This window comes from Tamandua tetradactyla, chromosome 19 (genome assembly GCF_023851605.1).
Source record: "Tamandua tetradactyla isolate mTamTet1 chromosome 19, mTamTet1.pri, whole genome shotgun sequence".
Classification (NCBI taxonomy): Eukaryota; Metazoa; Chordata; class Mammalia; order Pilosa; family Myrmecophagidae; genus Tamandua; species Tamandua tetradactyla.
Window position 1 is genome coordinate 12,273,931 of NC_135345.1, and position 16,092 is coordinate 12,290,022.

At 41.1% G+C, this 16,092-nt stretch overlaps 1 long non-coding RNA gene across 1 annotated transcript in view; it reads left to right on the forward strand.

The window, feature by feature from the left end:
• The window catches only part of LOC143663034 (uncharacterized), a 60,027-nt gene extending 57,913 nt beyond the window's left edge, over positions 1-2,114 (forward strand). Inside the window, exon 3 of the long non-coding RNA XR_013165718.1 lies at positions 1,195-2,114. This is a non-coding gene — a long non-coding RNA (uncharacterized LOC143663034). The remainder of the gene's footprint in view (positions 1-1,194) is intronic.
• Positions 2,115-16,092: the final 13,978 nt, after the last annotated feature.

The window sequence follows — 16,092 nt, forward strand, 5'->3', positions numbered from 1 at the left end:
CTCCCACTCCAAGGCTGCTGAAACATCCTGTTCTTCTTTGGATTGTGGGATGAGCACGGACTATGAGCAAACACAACTGACCATAAAGTCAGCTTCAGTCAGTTGCCAGCAAATGACCTTCAACAGTGTATTTAGTCTATGTCTCAGTTTTCTCTCCATAAATTAGAAATGTTAATTCCTGCTTTCCAGCATTGTTGTGATAATAATTCAGTATATTGGTATGCATGGATGAGATTAGCCCAATAAAAGTTTACTTTTTGCGCTTACCATTTGTATTTCTTTATTAATTTCTTCATAAAAGTTAAGTTAGCCTTTTCTTTCTGATGAAACGCTAATATGCTCTTTGCAAAGAATGCATCAGGGGAAACTTTTCATGCAGTTTTTTTTTTTTTTTTAATTTTAATATAAATGCTGAAAAGGTAGCTTGGAACGTTTTACACATCTGTTATAAAACCCCCAGGAGTTGTCTGGAAGAAAAGACTTGACTACAAAACAGGTGGCTGGACAAGACATATTAGTCTATCTGAAGGGCTGGACTTCCCTCAAAAGCTCACAAGCTAAAGAAATAGTCCCCTGCAACTGTAAGAAAACAGTAATTAATGACTACAGACACTTTCCTCCCAGTCCAGGTGATAAAGTTTCTGTGCAGGGGTATAACAAGATCAAGTCCACATTTTGAGTTCTCTGCCAAACTCCAAAGGATCATTAATAATCATTGGCAATAACCAGAGAAGAGCAAGGCCCTAAGAGCACCCAGAACCAATGGGGAGCCAAGTGTGCTGGGCTCTTCATCTCATTTTTCACCCACACCACAACCACAGAGGGAGGTATTATTATTACTACCTCTGCTTTTCATAAACTGATGCTTAGAAAGTTTGATTTTCTTGCCAAGGAACCACAGCTAGCAATGGACAATGTCCGTGGGGCGGCTTTACTCCAAAGCCCATGCTGCTGGGCCAGATCAGTTCCATTTTCCACCGTCTTTCTAGTCTTAATAAAGAGAAAGATGCCTCTCATGCTATACCACTGGGCAGCTAAACTTCACTACAGCCTAGGTATGTTTCAAAGAACACTTATTAACACACATAAAAGCTATCAGCCTGCCCTAGTGAGACATATCACACAACACTTCAATTAAAATAATAATTAAACAGTAGTTTGTAGCACTTACTCATGTTGTCTCCATTTTCACAGGAACCTCTTGGAGGGGATGCTGGCAACCCACAAGAGGAATGCACGTGAAAAGGTTGATTTCCCGAAGGAAGGCAGTGAGCATGTGGCTGAGCCAAGAGTGTAACCAAGAGGCCCTAGTCCACCACGTTATTTTCCTGTCAGGAACCCAAGCTTTTCTGCTTCCCCAGCTTCTGAGAATTCTGCTTCTTCTATTGAAAGCAGGAAAAGGGCTGGGTAGTCAGGGTGACGGTTTAGGAAAAGCGTGGCCTTTGAAGTTGGACAAATTCGTGTTCAATTGTCAGTAAGCTGAGCAAACCACAGAATCTCTCAACATTCAGTCTCTTTAATAGTGAAGTGGATAGTTCTAAGAATTCATTAGATAAACCATGGAGAGTGGCCCACAGAGAATCCTGTTAAGTGAATTATATCACTCTATTCAAAAGAAGGCCTGGCTCAATCCCAACCTCACCATTTATTATGGGTGCTGTCTTGAACTCACTGTGTCTCCCTCCTGTTAACTCATACATACCAAGAATTGTTGTTGCAATGGATATAGTAACACTTGCTACATTTTCACTTATTTATAAATGGAAAGAAGTCATTGTAAGAAACCCAAAGAGATACAAAAAGTGTCTAGAACATAGAAGGTATTAATTAGATATGTGTTTAATGAACAGGTAATTACTACAACACCCCTCACCCGCAAAAGTCAAAAGGCCCTGTTGTGATGAAGATAGAAAAGCTTTCACCTACGCACTAGCTTCATTAGTGAGACAAGGAAGTGAGAGCCAATTCGCTCTAGAAATTAGAATCCACAATTCCCACTCTGATCAATAAAACCATTAAATGCCTTAGTCTTTAATTTAACCTAAAATCCAAAAGTTTCATTGAAAACAAACCCTTTGGGCAATTTCTTTTAAGTTAACTGTGAATTTAATTTTAAGTCCTCTCATCCCCTAATTCAATATTATTACAAATAAAACATGTTTTAAACTATGTTCCTATGTAAATATTTTATATATATACAGATATGGATTTGTCTCAGAGGAATTCTAATAAATGTGTTGAAATCTGAGTTTGATATCTGATTGCTGGAGGTGCTAGGAAGACGTATCTCAAAGATTTCCTTTGGAAACCAACCTCAAATGATCAGTGGGTGTTCAAAGTCAGTTCCTATTAATGCTTGTACATATGGTATTAATTCTACATTAATTCTGTCAAAAGTGATATCATAGTTAGAAGTTCCAAATGATGACATCACTAAAACAACTTGGTTTTCATGAGCATGGGACTGGCCAGTGCCAAAATCCAAATCAATCTATTCATCCATCTATTCTGACAAGTTCAGTTTAATTAGTTCATGGCCTCATAATGAATAAGAGACTGGCTTTCTGTTCAATTGCCAGAGCCATTTCTATTCTCTTCAACTTAAGTGCCAAATGCTTACACTGCTGTGCCCAATTTATACCTTTGCCTATAATTACTGGTCCCCAAGGTGTGATTGTCCTTTTTCATAAGAGTTTGTGCAGCTGCCAACATGAAGTTGTAAATAAATTGTAATACCGTTGCTATGAGGTGTAAAAATCCCACAGCTCATATCCAGAGCCTTGTATAATAAACTCAAGTAAACATTCCATTTCCTGCAAGTGATTGTGGTCTGTGACTAGATTTAGAAAACAGGGCAGTAAGTCATCTTTCTTTAATGAGTCGTTGAAAACAAAGTCGTATCCCATGAAACCAAAGCCTGTCCCTGACAAAATCAAATAGCTTATTTTGTAAAAGACCCTCCTAAGGGGACAGATTTTTCTGTAGATCATGAGCTCAGGTCCATTTTCATAGTTATGGGTGCTTAAACAATAGCAACCCCATTCTCTTATCAGTCTCCACTGTCAACGGAGTAAAAGAGATTGCTTTTCTACCAAGAGAGGGAACAACATGCTATAAGAGGAAAGAATGAAAGAATCAAGCATAGGAGACCCAGCTTGATGACCCTATCCTACCTCAAATTCCTCCACTGTAATCTGGGGAGAAAAATGCCCACCAAATGGGTTTGGAATGATTAAAAAACAAAACAAAACAGGATAATCAAATGCAAACACCTCAGAAAATGCCTGTCGAATAGGTGGCACATCAATGCTAATTTTCCTCTCCTTTTTCTTTCAAATAAATAACAAAAACGCTGTATTTCTTGGTTTCCATTAAAATAGTGCTGCACCTACTGTGTGCAGTGTGCAAGGTTATAAGAACATGCTGCAGTTGAGAAACAAGTCATATTTTCCCCAACATCTCTGTTCTTAAATTTTTTTGTAGAGCTCTTTTTAAAATTGTCTCATCTGTGAGATTGTGATCAAGACTGTAAAATTGATACCTATACCTACAAACTCCAGTGAGTAACTTGTAAAATTCATTAAGATCATTGGAATTTTTCTATATTTATTTCTTTTTTTATCAAAAAGGCTGCACTAATTATTTTTCCTTGCTTAATTATAAGTGAATTTAGGACAATTACAAGCTCTTTCTTTCATATCAGAATTTTGTCCTATGGAACTCAGACCTTGGGTTCAAATTTAACATAAAACAAATTTTATATTCAAATGAATTAGGCCAAAAAGTAGTCACTGATTAAGATCATTTGTGCCTAAACAATGGCCCAGGTCTAATAGTGAATATTAATTTGTTGAATATTAACAACTCATCTCTGGGTTTGGCAGAGACCATTATTGCTCCCAAATATACATGGTCTCTCTAACATTTCCAAGTTTCCCTTGGTTTAGGCAGGGACCATTTGACTAGTTCTGGTAAATGGGAAATGATCAGAGGTGACGTAAATCACTTTCAGTTAAATGAAGCTGAAGTCTTTTCTGTCTCTCTCTTCCCCAGCTCTAGAATAGAAATCTAGGAAAACATGTACAAGATAACATAGTACAACATGGATTAGGGCCGGTTGACTTTCATAGAATTATGTGCCAGTGAGAAATTAAATATTACAATATTATGACGTGGGGTTTGGTTGTTATAGTCCTTTGCATTAATTTCCTTTATCTTTTTACTAGTACCATGTTTTCCCAGCCTTTGCCAGTCCCTAGAAATAAATGGAATCACATTCCCAGCCTTCCCCACTAAACAGTACTGGAGCTTCTAAGGAGTGTTTTCTCTTTACAGTTACAATAGGAATCCACCAGAAAAGGCATTATTTTGGTGGCCTGAGGCACCTGGATTGGGCACCTCCTTCACTTCTATTCAGTTCTACCATGTCTGCTGGGCACTAGGTTGACCCAAGACTTCAATGTCCTGTATACTAAAGGGAGCAATACAATCCTTTCCCACCTTTATGCTACCTTCTGATGCAGGCTCTAAAGTAAAGCTGCCTTTCTCCTTGTCTTAGTTTGTCAGGCTACTATGATAAATGCCATACAATGAGTTGGCTTAACAACAGGAATTTATTAGCTCATGATTTTGAAGGCTAAGTTCAAAATCAAGGCGTGAGCAAGATCATATTTTCTCCCCAAAATATGTCATGTTCTGCTGTCTGTTTGCAGTAACTGTTGGGGTTCCTTGGCTTGCATCTCTCATCATACAACCATCTCTCCTTTTGTCTGCTCTTCCCGTATTTGCTGACTACTGGCTTCTGGCTGTGTGGCCTTCTCTTGACTTCTGGATTCTGGTTTCTTCTCTTTATAAGGCCTCTGGTAATAAGGATTAACACTTGTTCCAACCCAACCCAAAAAGCATGGGTCAGTGCAGCCTCAAGACCAAAGAACACATCAGGCATGGAGTTAGACATGAATTTTATTAGGACTCGCAAACAGGAGATGACTCATCCTGATGACAGCCATTTTGGAAATGGAAGTCAGCACATTGCAAAGATGAAGGTGCTAGGGTACGGCTTATAAGGATTTAGGATAAGGACATTCCATAGGTTTGAGAACAGAGTTTTAGCAAGGTCTCATGACACTGGGTTTAGAGATTTGTTATCAACTTATCAGGGGAGAAGAGTTTTAATGCTTTATAAGATAAGTGGTTTACGATACCATCAGTACATTATTTTCCTCCCTGAGGAGGTCTGTTGACGTCTAACTTCTATCCAGGTCACATAGGTGGCTACATGCAGTAACTTACTCTCAATCTGGAGGAGGAGCCCAGGTCCTAGGTCTCCGCAATCCATATCCTCACAGCAGATTATGTTGACCATAGAACAGACATTGCATCCATACTCCACAAGAATAGTATGAGACAACAGAACACTAGAAATCCCACATACAGAGATAAAAATCTCATTATGATTTTCCTCCATGACTAAGAAAAGGAATTATACCATTTATATAAGGGGTCTACTGATAATTGATCAATATTGTATATATGCTCTTGCATATGATTTTAAACTTGTGAAACATTGTGCAAAATATCAGGAATACATACACAGAACTGCACATTAATTAAGGTGCTAGTGTCACTTTGTGCTGAAGTTAGGATATCTAAGGTCATTCCATTTTGTAAAACTACTTTCCTAAGTAGTTGTGTGATTTCTTCATTTAGCAAGGATATAGCTTTTTTGATTGGCTAAAGCTGCCACATGTTATTCAGTAACTATTATAGCTCCACTTGCAAAAGTGGTTAAAGGAGTCCAAATAAAATGGCTTAATAAAATCAGGGAGTATGTTTAATTCTATACTAGGTTTAACCATTTCCCAATTACTAAGAATATGAGGTAGAGTTAGATAAGGTAGCAGGGACTTAGGACTGTCCCCATGTACAACCACCTGTCCAGTTATAGGGTCGTTCATATTGCCCAGAGGTCCATAGCAATCCCTTTGGAAAAAGATATACCTCATGTAAGATGGAAATACTCTTCCGACGGAAAAGTCTGTTGTTTTGTAGCTTAAAATTATACAATTCAGCAATTGTGAATCATGAATTCCATCAAGTGGTTCCATACGGACAGGAGCAACATGGTCTCCTATTACAGCTTCTGCTGTCAGCCATCCTGAACCGTCATATATAGCATAGCCCAATACAGGTAGGGCTTGTTCACTTGTTCCATACAAAGGATAAGATGTAAGCCCCAGTCTCATTTTAGAATGGTAGTTGTATTTCAGTCTTAAATAAGAAGATTCTTTTCATATTTTCCATTGCATTGAATTCTACCAGGACAGCAGGATATTCTATACAGTCCAATTTGCAAGGGTCACAGTCTAGGGAAAGTCTGTAGTGTCCAAAGATGGCAAGTCCATGCAAACCCAACATTGGGCTCAATTGTGGGCATGAGTTACTGCTGAATTTTCCTGTAGGAAGGTGCTTACTGGGGCACTATGGGCAAAAAGAATGATTTTTATGGGTAACAAAAAGGGGTAATTCCTCCTGATCTAATAATATGTGTGCTAGAGTTCCAGTGGTTAATAATAAGGTACCAGGTAGCGGAACATTTTGGGGAGGCTTGAAATATCAGATATTCTTCCCCTGCAAATCTTAAGGGTCCTCTACCATTGCATCAATTGTTAATCTGGGCATAAAAAGGGTCCAAATAGTCATGCATCAAGTTCCCATGGGAATGGGAGGGCCTAGGTTGGTAATAAAGATTTTAACAGCCATTTTTGTATAAATGATGACCAGATTACAATATTTTGGGTGCCTCTTATTCCTCATGGACTTAATATTCTCAACCAATGGGGCTACATAGACTGGTATCAAGGCCAAAGGACCTCATTCTCCCTCCATTTGTATGTATGTTGACAGTTATCAACAAATTATCATCATTCCCCCTTTTCGGCTGTAAAGTGGCTGGTCCTTTAATTTGTATTCTTGGCACCTGCATCAGTCCTGCCATTAACATTTCAATAGGAACAGGTGCAGCAGCACCCTCCCCCCACCCTGAGCTGCAAATGCAAATGGACTAAAGTATAATATAGTCTTTTAGTCCACTATTGCAAGAACCTTTAATCATCTTTCAATTGTTCCTTTAAGAAGCCATTCATTGTTTCAATAAGGCCCACACCTGTGGAATTCTAAAGTAGATGAAATGTCCACATGATGACCTGATCCATGGCCCACAAATGAGTTATCTTCCCAGTGAAAGAGGGGTCCCCTGATCGATGTCTATTTGTGTAGGTACTCTTCAGAGGGCATTTTCCCTTACCAGACAATCTTTCCCACTGGGTGAGCTAACAGAAGTCCCATGGCAGTTTCTACTGCAGTAAATGCATACCTTGCCTCTTCTGAGAGCAGAAGGAGACCAATATAATCCACGTGCCATCAGATTACCAAGATCTGTGACCAGCTGATGTGTCTCATCTGGTGTGGTGGCCTACATGGTGGATACAGGGAGCACTAAGGGCACTCTCTAGTGATGTGCACTAGCTGCTGGCATGTGATTGGCAGGTGGAACTGCTGGGCCAGACACCACAGGTTTGATACCCTCAGTGTCCACTTTTCTGACGTAACCATCTTACTGCTTCCCTGGGTTCACCTGTACTACTCTGAACCCATGCAAGTGTATTTGCTTCCATATTCCCAGGTAACTGTGGGAGTATGAGCAGGGACATGATAGACAATTACCTTTTGTCATTGGCAGGCCATCCCAGATGTTTTTCCACAATTCTTGTCCCTAAAGGAGTCAACCTATGATTGTCCATTGTTCCTGCTTCCAGGTTGCCATCCAGGTCATAAGGCCTTTGTAAACAGCCCAGTTGTCAATACATGTAGTTGGCATATCTCCTGGTTCAGGCACTATTACTATCTATACCGTTCTCAATTCAGCCCTTTCACTGCTTTGCATAGCACCAGTCTCCCACCATACAGTGTCAGTACTGGACTGTACTGCCTCAGCTGTCCTTGAGGGAGGCTGCCTGTTAGGAGATCCATCAGGGTATGAAGCAGACTCAAGAATTGTACCTGCAACTTATATAGTGGCCATTTCAACAGCTATCTCAAGTGCAGTGACGTTAGCTGTTGAATCTTCTATATAATGACACTGGTCTGAGAATCTTGTGCACTTTTGCACTCAGAGGGCTGGTATTGAAAATGCTGAACTGCAGCAGGTAGGCTTTCCATTTGTCTGTGTGCTCAGTTGGCACTGCCAGAGAATGACTTAAAAGTCATATAGGTTATTCACCCCTGAATAGAGATGGCCATTTTCAAAGTAAGTGGGCATCTTTACATCTGCCCCTTCACTTGAAATAAGGAATTATATGCAGCACATAATTGCTTTTCCAGGGGGCTGTATCTCAGTTCCTCCCTTTTCCATAATTGTGACCAAAAGCCAAAGGGCATTCATTTAGAATGTTGCCTCTGCCACAGACCCCACCCAAACACAATCTCAGTACCGGATACATGCAATTCACAGGCCAGGTCTGGCTCTATGCCTCCCAGTGCTTGTGCCTGTGCTATTGCTCTTTTCGCTTTTTCAAAAGCAGCCTGTTGGGAGATATGCCATTGACATGGATGGCCTTTCCTAATCAAAATATACAAAGGTTTTAACATTTTAGCTAAATGAGCACAAAAAGCTCCAATACCCAACAACTCCCCAAAAGTCATTAGTTGTTTTGGCATTTATAGCATGGGGAAACATGGTACTTATCAATTACAGCAGAAGGTATAGTTTTAGTCTTACCTGACCATACAACACCCAATAAATTGACAGAGCAGTCAGGGCCTTGTATTGCGTCACAGTTCATTGCCCATCCTCAAATATCAAGCTGAGATAACAGTGAATGTGAGGTTCCCTTTAATTCTGAAAGAGTTACTGGCTAACATGACATCTTTAATATAGTGAAAGAGACTTTTCCATTTAGCTAAATCCTTTGCCACGAGACCACGGCAGATGGTCAGACTATGTAATAGCCTTGGGGAAGCACAGTACAAGTCCATTTTTGACCTCCCCAAGTGAATAGAAATGCAGGCTGGCTTGATATGTCTAAGGAGATACTAAAGAAAGCATTAGTAAGATCCAATGCAAAATGATATTGACATAATTGGGTGCTAATCTCTTGTATTAAACCAGCAATGTGTGGGACTGCGGCATGTAGCAGTGATGTTAATTTGTTTAACTCCCAATAATCTACTGTCATATGCCACATTCCATCAGACTTTTGTGCTGACTATACAGGACTATTGAAAGGGCTATGGGTGGGTATTATTATACTCACCTACTCCAACTCTCCTTTTGTGGCTAAGATTTCTTGGTGTTCTCCTGGAAGTTTATATTGTTTGTAGCCATGATCCTCCAAGGTGGAGATACATTTACAAGGGATCATTTGGCTCATCCTCTCAGTACTGCTTCAATCATTCCTCACCAGAGGTGGAATTTGCCTATAGTGGTTTGCAACAAAACATTCTGTAGGAGATCAATTCCTAAAATGTATTCCAGTATAGAGGAAATATATATCCTATACTCTTGGGCAGGCAATTTCCAAATTTGCCAGATTAAATTATGTAATTTGGCTCTGACTGTCTTTTCCTCAATAGTCGTTGTTCTAGTTTGCTAGCTGCCACAATGCAATATACCAGAAACAGAATAGCTTTTTGTACAGGGGAGTTTATTAAGTTGTAAATTTATAGTTCTAAGGCCATGAAAATGTCCCAATAAAAGCAAGCCTATAAAAATGTCCAAATTAAGGCACCAACAAGAGGTAACCTTCACTCAAGAAAGGCCCATAAAGTTCAGGGTTTCTCTCTCAACTGGAAAGACACATGGCAAGCAAGGTGACATCTGCTAGCTTGCTCTTCAGGCTTATGGTTTCATGAAGCTCCCCTGGGGGCATTTTCTTTCTTCATATCCAAAGGTCTCTGGCAACATGGGCTCTTGTTGTTCTCATGGTTGTCTCCAAAATGTTTCCTCTTTTAAAGGATTCCAGTTAACTAATCAAGACCCACCAGGAATAAGTGGGGTCGCATCTCCCTCTAATCAAAGGTTAATATCCACAATTGAGTGTGTCACATCTCTGTGGAGATAATTTAATCAAACTTCCAACCTACAGTACTGAACAGGGATTAAAAGAAATGGCTGCCTCCACAAGATGGATCAGGATTAAAACATGGCTTTTCTCGGGCACATAATCCTTTCAAACCAGCACAGTCATCTATGGCCGGCATTTGCCCATGGAATTGGGCTACATTCACATAGATTAAGCTATATTTGGCTCCCATTTCTACTAATGCTAACAATTGCTGCTATTTAGTAGGGGGCCAGTAAATGGTTAAATCTACATATGGCTTCTGATCTCCAGCTATTATTCACACCCAGGGATCTTGACCTCCTCACTATAGACGAAAGAAAGGGGCTCACCAAACCTCTTCTGGAGGATTGGAGGACTCCCAGGCTTGGGACCTGACTTCCTTTCTCCCTGAGAAGCTTGGGAACTCACTTTAGTATATCTTTGGTCCTTAGACAATTTGCACCATAGTTACCAGGACTATAGTAGGTTAGTTATCTATAGCCTCTATCCCTGTACCTGCAGCAATGAGGTTTGCCCACTTCTGCTTGCAGTCTACCCAATTAGGGCTGTCATTCTCACAGGGAGCCTTTCCCTCGTCCTTAATCCCACCCCCTTTCTCCACCCCTCTGCCTCTCTGACTCTGTATCAACTATCGCCTGAGCAGCAAGGGAGACAAGCTATCCTACTAGTGGTCATAGGATAGACATGAGAGGCCATAATAACGGTTGGGAACAATATGAAATATCATGTCTTTCATTCCTGCAGTAAAAGCTTCAGTGTCAAGACCTACAAAAGCCATGGTATAAATGGTGTGTTTCATTCCCAGTCCCCTTAAAATGTCTTGTAGCACCTCCATATTTTGCCAATAGGAGGTACCGTGCAGTATATCCCCCTCACCAGGTCATGAAGCCTTACACAAGTCAATCAGACATATCAATAAGGAAGCAGTTTTCACATTAGCTGAGGTAACACACAAGCATTGTCACAGAAAATGGTGGGTTGTAATAAGCTCCAGTTCACCCATCTCCACTTCAAAAAACACTTCTCCATCTGCTTTGGTGTCTTATAACCTCAGAAGCCAACTGGGTAGAGACTCCCTAGTTTCTTGTCTATACTTCTGCCCTAAATCATGCAGTTCAGCAATGGTATAATCTCTCATGACAACGTGTAATTTCTGTTCAGATGGTTGGAATTGCTGAACCCCAGGGGTTTGGGTTTTTGTCTTTTTATTTCTGTTCGTTTTTTAAGACACCTTCCATTTCTGCTGTATTGTGGGGTGCACACTTTGGAGGTCTTCATCCTCCCCCACCTCCCATTCCTCCTCCCTTCCCTCTTCCAAGGAGGAGTCTATGGGGTCCCACGATTTGGGATCCCATCCTAGAGTAACTAAAACTCTCCAGACTGAAGCCCAAGGCAACTTACAGCCTCTGACTCAGGCATATCTGCATGTCAGAGACTCTGACAGTCCACAATCAGAGTCCTTCATTTCCACCTGGGCAAGGCACGTATCTCTTTCTAGTTTTAATTCCTCCTCTAGACAGCAGGTTGCTGCTTTTGCCACCAGTTCTGTGTCTGTGGCCATATTTAAGGCTCCTGAAAGGGGCCAAGCTATGGCTGCCATTATTTGGCATTCTTTTGTCTTTTTGCTAATATTTAGTTGTCCTACTTTCTGTTGCAAAATGGTTAGGAACCCTACCAGAATTTTCACCACAATTCACATTCATCCTGAAAAGCTGCCACCCTTCCCCACATGGATGATATAGGCCAATTCGGGATCTCCCCCACAGTTTCTCCTTCCCAGGACTCATGCCTGCTATGGCCAGAGGCTCTTGGTTCTCCAGTCTGGTACACCAGATGTTCCAACTGAGCTCTTGAAAAGCACAGGCTGACACAGCCTCAAGACCAAAGAACATGAAGGCACAGAGTTAGAGTTGAATTTTATTAGAATTTTCAAACAGGAGATGATTCTTCCTGATGGTAGTCATTCAAGAAATGGAGGCAAGCACTCTGCAAAGGTGAGGGTGCAAGGGGATTTGGGATAAGGACATTCCATAGGGTATGAGAATAGAGTTTTAGCAAGGTCTCATGACACAGGGGTTTGAAGATTTGTTATCAATATATCAGGGAGAGGAGTGGTAATGCTTTACAATATAACTGGTTTATGATACCGTCAGTACATTCTTTTCCTCCCGAAGGAGGTCTGTTAAACTCTAACTTTTGTCTAGGTCACATAAGTGGCTACATACAGTAACTTACTCTCAATCTGGAGGGGGGAGCCCAGGCCCTGGGTCTCTAAAGACTTACTCTGAGTCAGTTGGCTATGCCTTAACCAAAAATAAACAAAATACTCTTTACAAATGGCTTTACACTCAAAGGAATGTAAATTAAGATCATGACTTTTGTTGGCCTACATAATTAAATCTATCATACTCCTCAATGTCTTAGTTTTAGTCTGAGGAAGAAAGAAATTTACTTTTCATTTGTAATAAATGTCCTTAGACTTTCATGTCCTTGGACTCAGACATAGGCTATATACAAACTGATAGACAGACCTTCATTATACTCCAACTCTGATGGTTGAAGCTTTGTCATCAAAGCGTTGGAAGAGAATTCCCAAGGAGGAAAATTCTCGAGAGGGTAGAGTATTTCCTTTCCTTGAAAGCACCTCAGTCCTGCATTCACAAAAGCTTCTAGACAGCTCACATAGCATTTCAATTGCCCTTCCTTAGGATTTTGATTTCTAGGAATACTCAAAATATAGGCTCAAAGCTGGACCCTTGAAACAGTTCATTCTTTTGCCTCTTTCAGCCCCACAAGACTCTGAGATCCTTGAAACCAGAAACTTACTTATCTCTTTTCTTATTTTTCATTTTTGATGCCCTTATTAACTTTAACTGAAGGGCACACAATTGGCAAGTTCATAATGTAACACTTCAAAATGACATGTTGAATCATCATCAATATCACCATCTTGAATAGTTAGTGGGCATATGCCAGCAATCATGTCATTAGTCCTTTTAATTTATAGATGGGAAAATTGAAATGATAAGTGATTTACTCAAGATCACCCAGCTATCCAACAGTGAGGCACAACTACCAGTACATTGGTTGGAACTGTTCAACAACATTGGCCCCTAGTTAGAAAACCTGGGTTTGAACCCTAACCCTAACATATAATAACTGCTGGACATGGTCTAAGGAAGGCAAGTGACATTTATCAGCCTCAGCTTCTCTCCTTAAAATGGAGATAGGTATCATCTTCTGACCCTCTGCACAGTTCAAGTAATATAATATAGGTAAAAATGTCTTTTCAAGTGTCATGGTTAGGGACAGGTGTCAACTTGGCCAAGTTGTGGTACCTGTTCATCTGATTGGGCAAGCATTGGCCTGTCTGTTGCAATGAGGACATTTCATAGGATTAGGTCATGATCACGTCAGCTACATCCACAGCTGATTCCATTTGTAATCAGCCAAAGGGGAGTGTCTTCTGCAATTAGTGAAGCTAAATCCAATCGTGGGAAGCCTTTTTAAGGAGGACTCAGAGGAGACAGGTTGCATTCCTGCCTTGGCTGGTGAGCCTCTCCTGTGGAGTTCATCCAGGCCATCCATTGGAGTCATCGGCTTCGCAGCCTGCCCTGTGGATTTTGGACTCTGCGTTCCTACGGTCACGTGAGACACTTTCATAAATTTTATATTTGCAAGTGTTCCCTGTTGATTCTGTTTCTCTAGAGAACCCTAACTAATACATCTTGGTACCAGGAGTGGTTCTTAAGGAACAGAATCTTAAAATGGGTTTTTATGAATGATTTTCTACTCTGACTGGGCTCAGAGACACTAAGGACTCTGATTCCCATAATCAGAATGACACTCCCAATCCATGGACTGAGTTGGCAAAGGAGATAGTCAAAATATCATCATTCGATTCTCCTAATGCTTCGCTTGTACGAAGCCAGAATCTGGGGGATAATGTTTTTGACACCTTTGCAGAGTTTTGTAGGAATAAGAGTTATAGAGATGTTGGTTGGTTGTTGTTAGATACACTGTCTACATTAAAGGGTGAAAGGGATGGGCTTAAGGCTTCAAACAAGAAGCTTAAGTGCCGTCTGAAAGATGTAGAGGTTTCTATGAGTATCCTGAAGGAAAATTTTATTTCCTGTAGCCATAGACTTGAGATCTCTGAAAATCAGACTCAGAATCTTATTGTTAGAGTAGCAACTTTACAACGTAAACTGAAATCTCAGTCTTGCATGGTGTCTGCCATTAAAGTGAGGGCATTGATTGGAAAGGAGTGGGACCCTGAAAAATGGGATGGTGACATATGGATTGATAATGATGTTGGGGGTGAGGTTGAAACCCTAGACCATGCTGAGCCTTCTTTAGATAACCCTGTAATAGTCTGCCCTGAGGACATAGCTGCCCCACCTCCAGCCTGCCTTGAGGAATTGGCCACCCAACCTCCTCCTGAAGGGATTAGCCCTAGAGTTATTAATCCTGTTTCACCAGATGAAACTGCAAATGAAAGCCCTGAAGCAAATGGCTTGGAAGATATTTCTAATTCTTTTCATGACCCACCCCCACCACCCCTCATTTCTTCTAGACCTATAACTACAGTAAAGTCCCAACAGGCCCCTAAAGGTGAGGTACAAAGTATCACACATGAGGAGGTACGTTATACTCCAAAAGAACTGTGTGAGTTTTCCAATTTATATAGACAGAAATCAGGGGAATATGTGTGGCAATGGATTTTAAGAGTGTGGGATAATGGTGGGAGGAATATAAGGCTGGATCAGGCTGAATTTATTGATATGGGCCCACTAAGCAGAGATTCTGCATTCAATGTTATAGCTCGAGCAGTTAGAAAAGGTGTTAACAGCTTGTTTGGGTGGTTGGTTGAAACATGGATCAAAAGGTGGCCAACATTACCTGAGGTTGAAATGCCAGAACTGCCCTGGTATAATGTAGATGAGGGGATCCAGAGGCTTAGAGAGATTGGGATGTTAGAGTGGATTTATCAGGCAAAGCCTGCTCTTAACCCCAGGAATGTCCAGAGGATGCACCTTTTACCAGAACAGTGAGAAATAAATTTGTGAGACTAGCACCATCATCCCTCAAGAGCTCTGTGGTTGCACTTCTCTGTAGGTCAGATGTTACTGTAGGAACTGCTGTCACTGAGCTGGAATCCTTAAACACAATGGGGATGACAGGATCCCGAGTTGGCAGAAGCCAGGTAGCAGCACTTAATCACCAAAGACAGGGTAGACGTGGGTATTATAATAGACAACAAACTCAAAGGAGGCATCAAAATTATATGACACGCAGAGATTTGTGGCATTGGCTAGTAAATCATGGGGTGCCTAGAAATACAATAGAAGGGCAGTCTACTAAATTCTTGTTGGAGCTGTATAAACGAAAGAGTTCTAGGTCAAGGGAACAGAAGTCTAACCTGAATTACAAAAACACAGAGTCACGGCCCCTTAACCAATTTCCAGACTTGAAACAGTTTACAGACCCTGAGCCCCTTGAATGAAGGGGAGGCCAGGTCCTTATGGGGGAGAAACCTGTTACACTGCCACAAATTTATACTGTTAACCTTCCTCTAAGTCTTCCCCAAGGAAACTGACGGCCTTTTACCAGGGTAACTGTGCATTGGGGAAAAGGAAATGATCAGATATTTCGGGGATTATTAGACACTGGTTCAGAAGTGACATTAATTCCAGGGGACCCAAAACGTCACTCTGGGCCACCAGTCAGAGTGGGGGCTTATGAAGGCCAGGTGATCAATGGAGTTTTAGCTCAGGTCCATCTCACAGTGGGTCCAGTGGGCCCCCGGACCCATCCTGTAGTTATTTCCCCAGTTCCGGAATGTATAATTGGCATAGACATACTGAGCAACTGGCAGAATCCCCACGTTGGTTCTCTAACTCATGCAGTGAGGGCTATTATGGTGGGAAAGGCCAAGTGGAAGCCACTAGAACTGCCCCTACCAAGC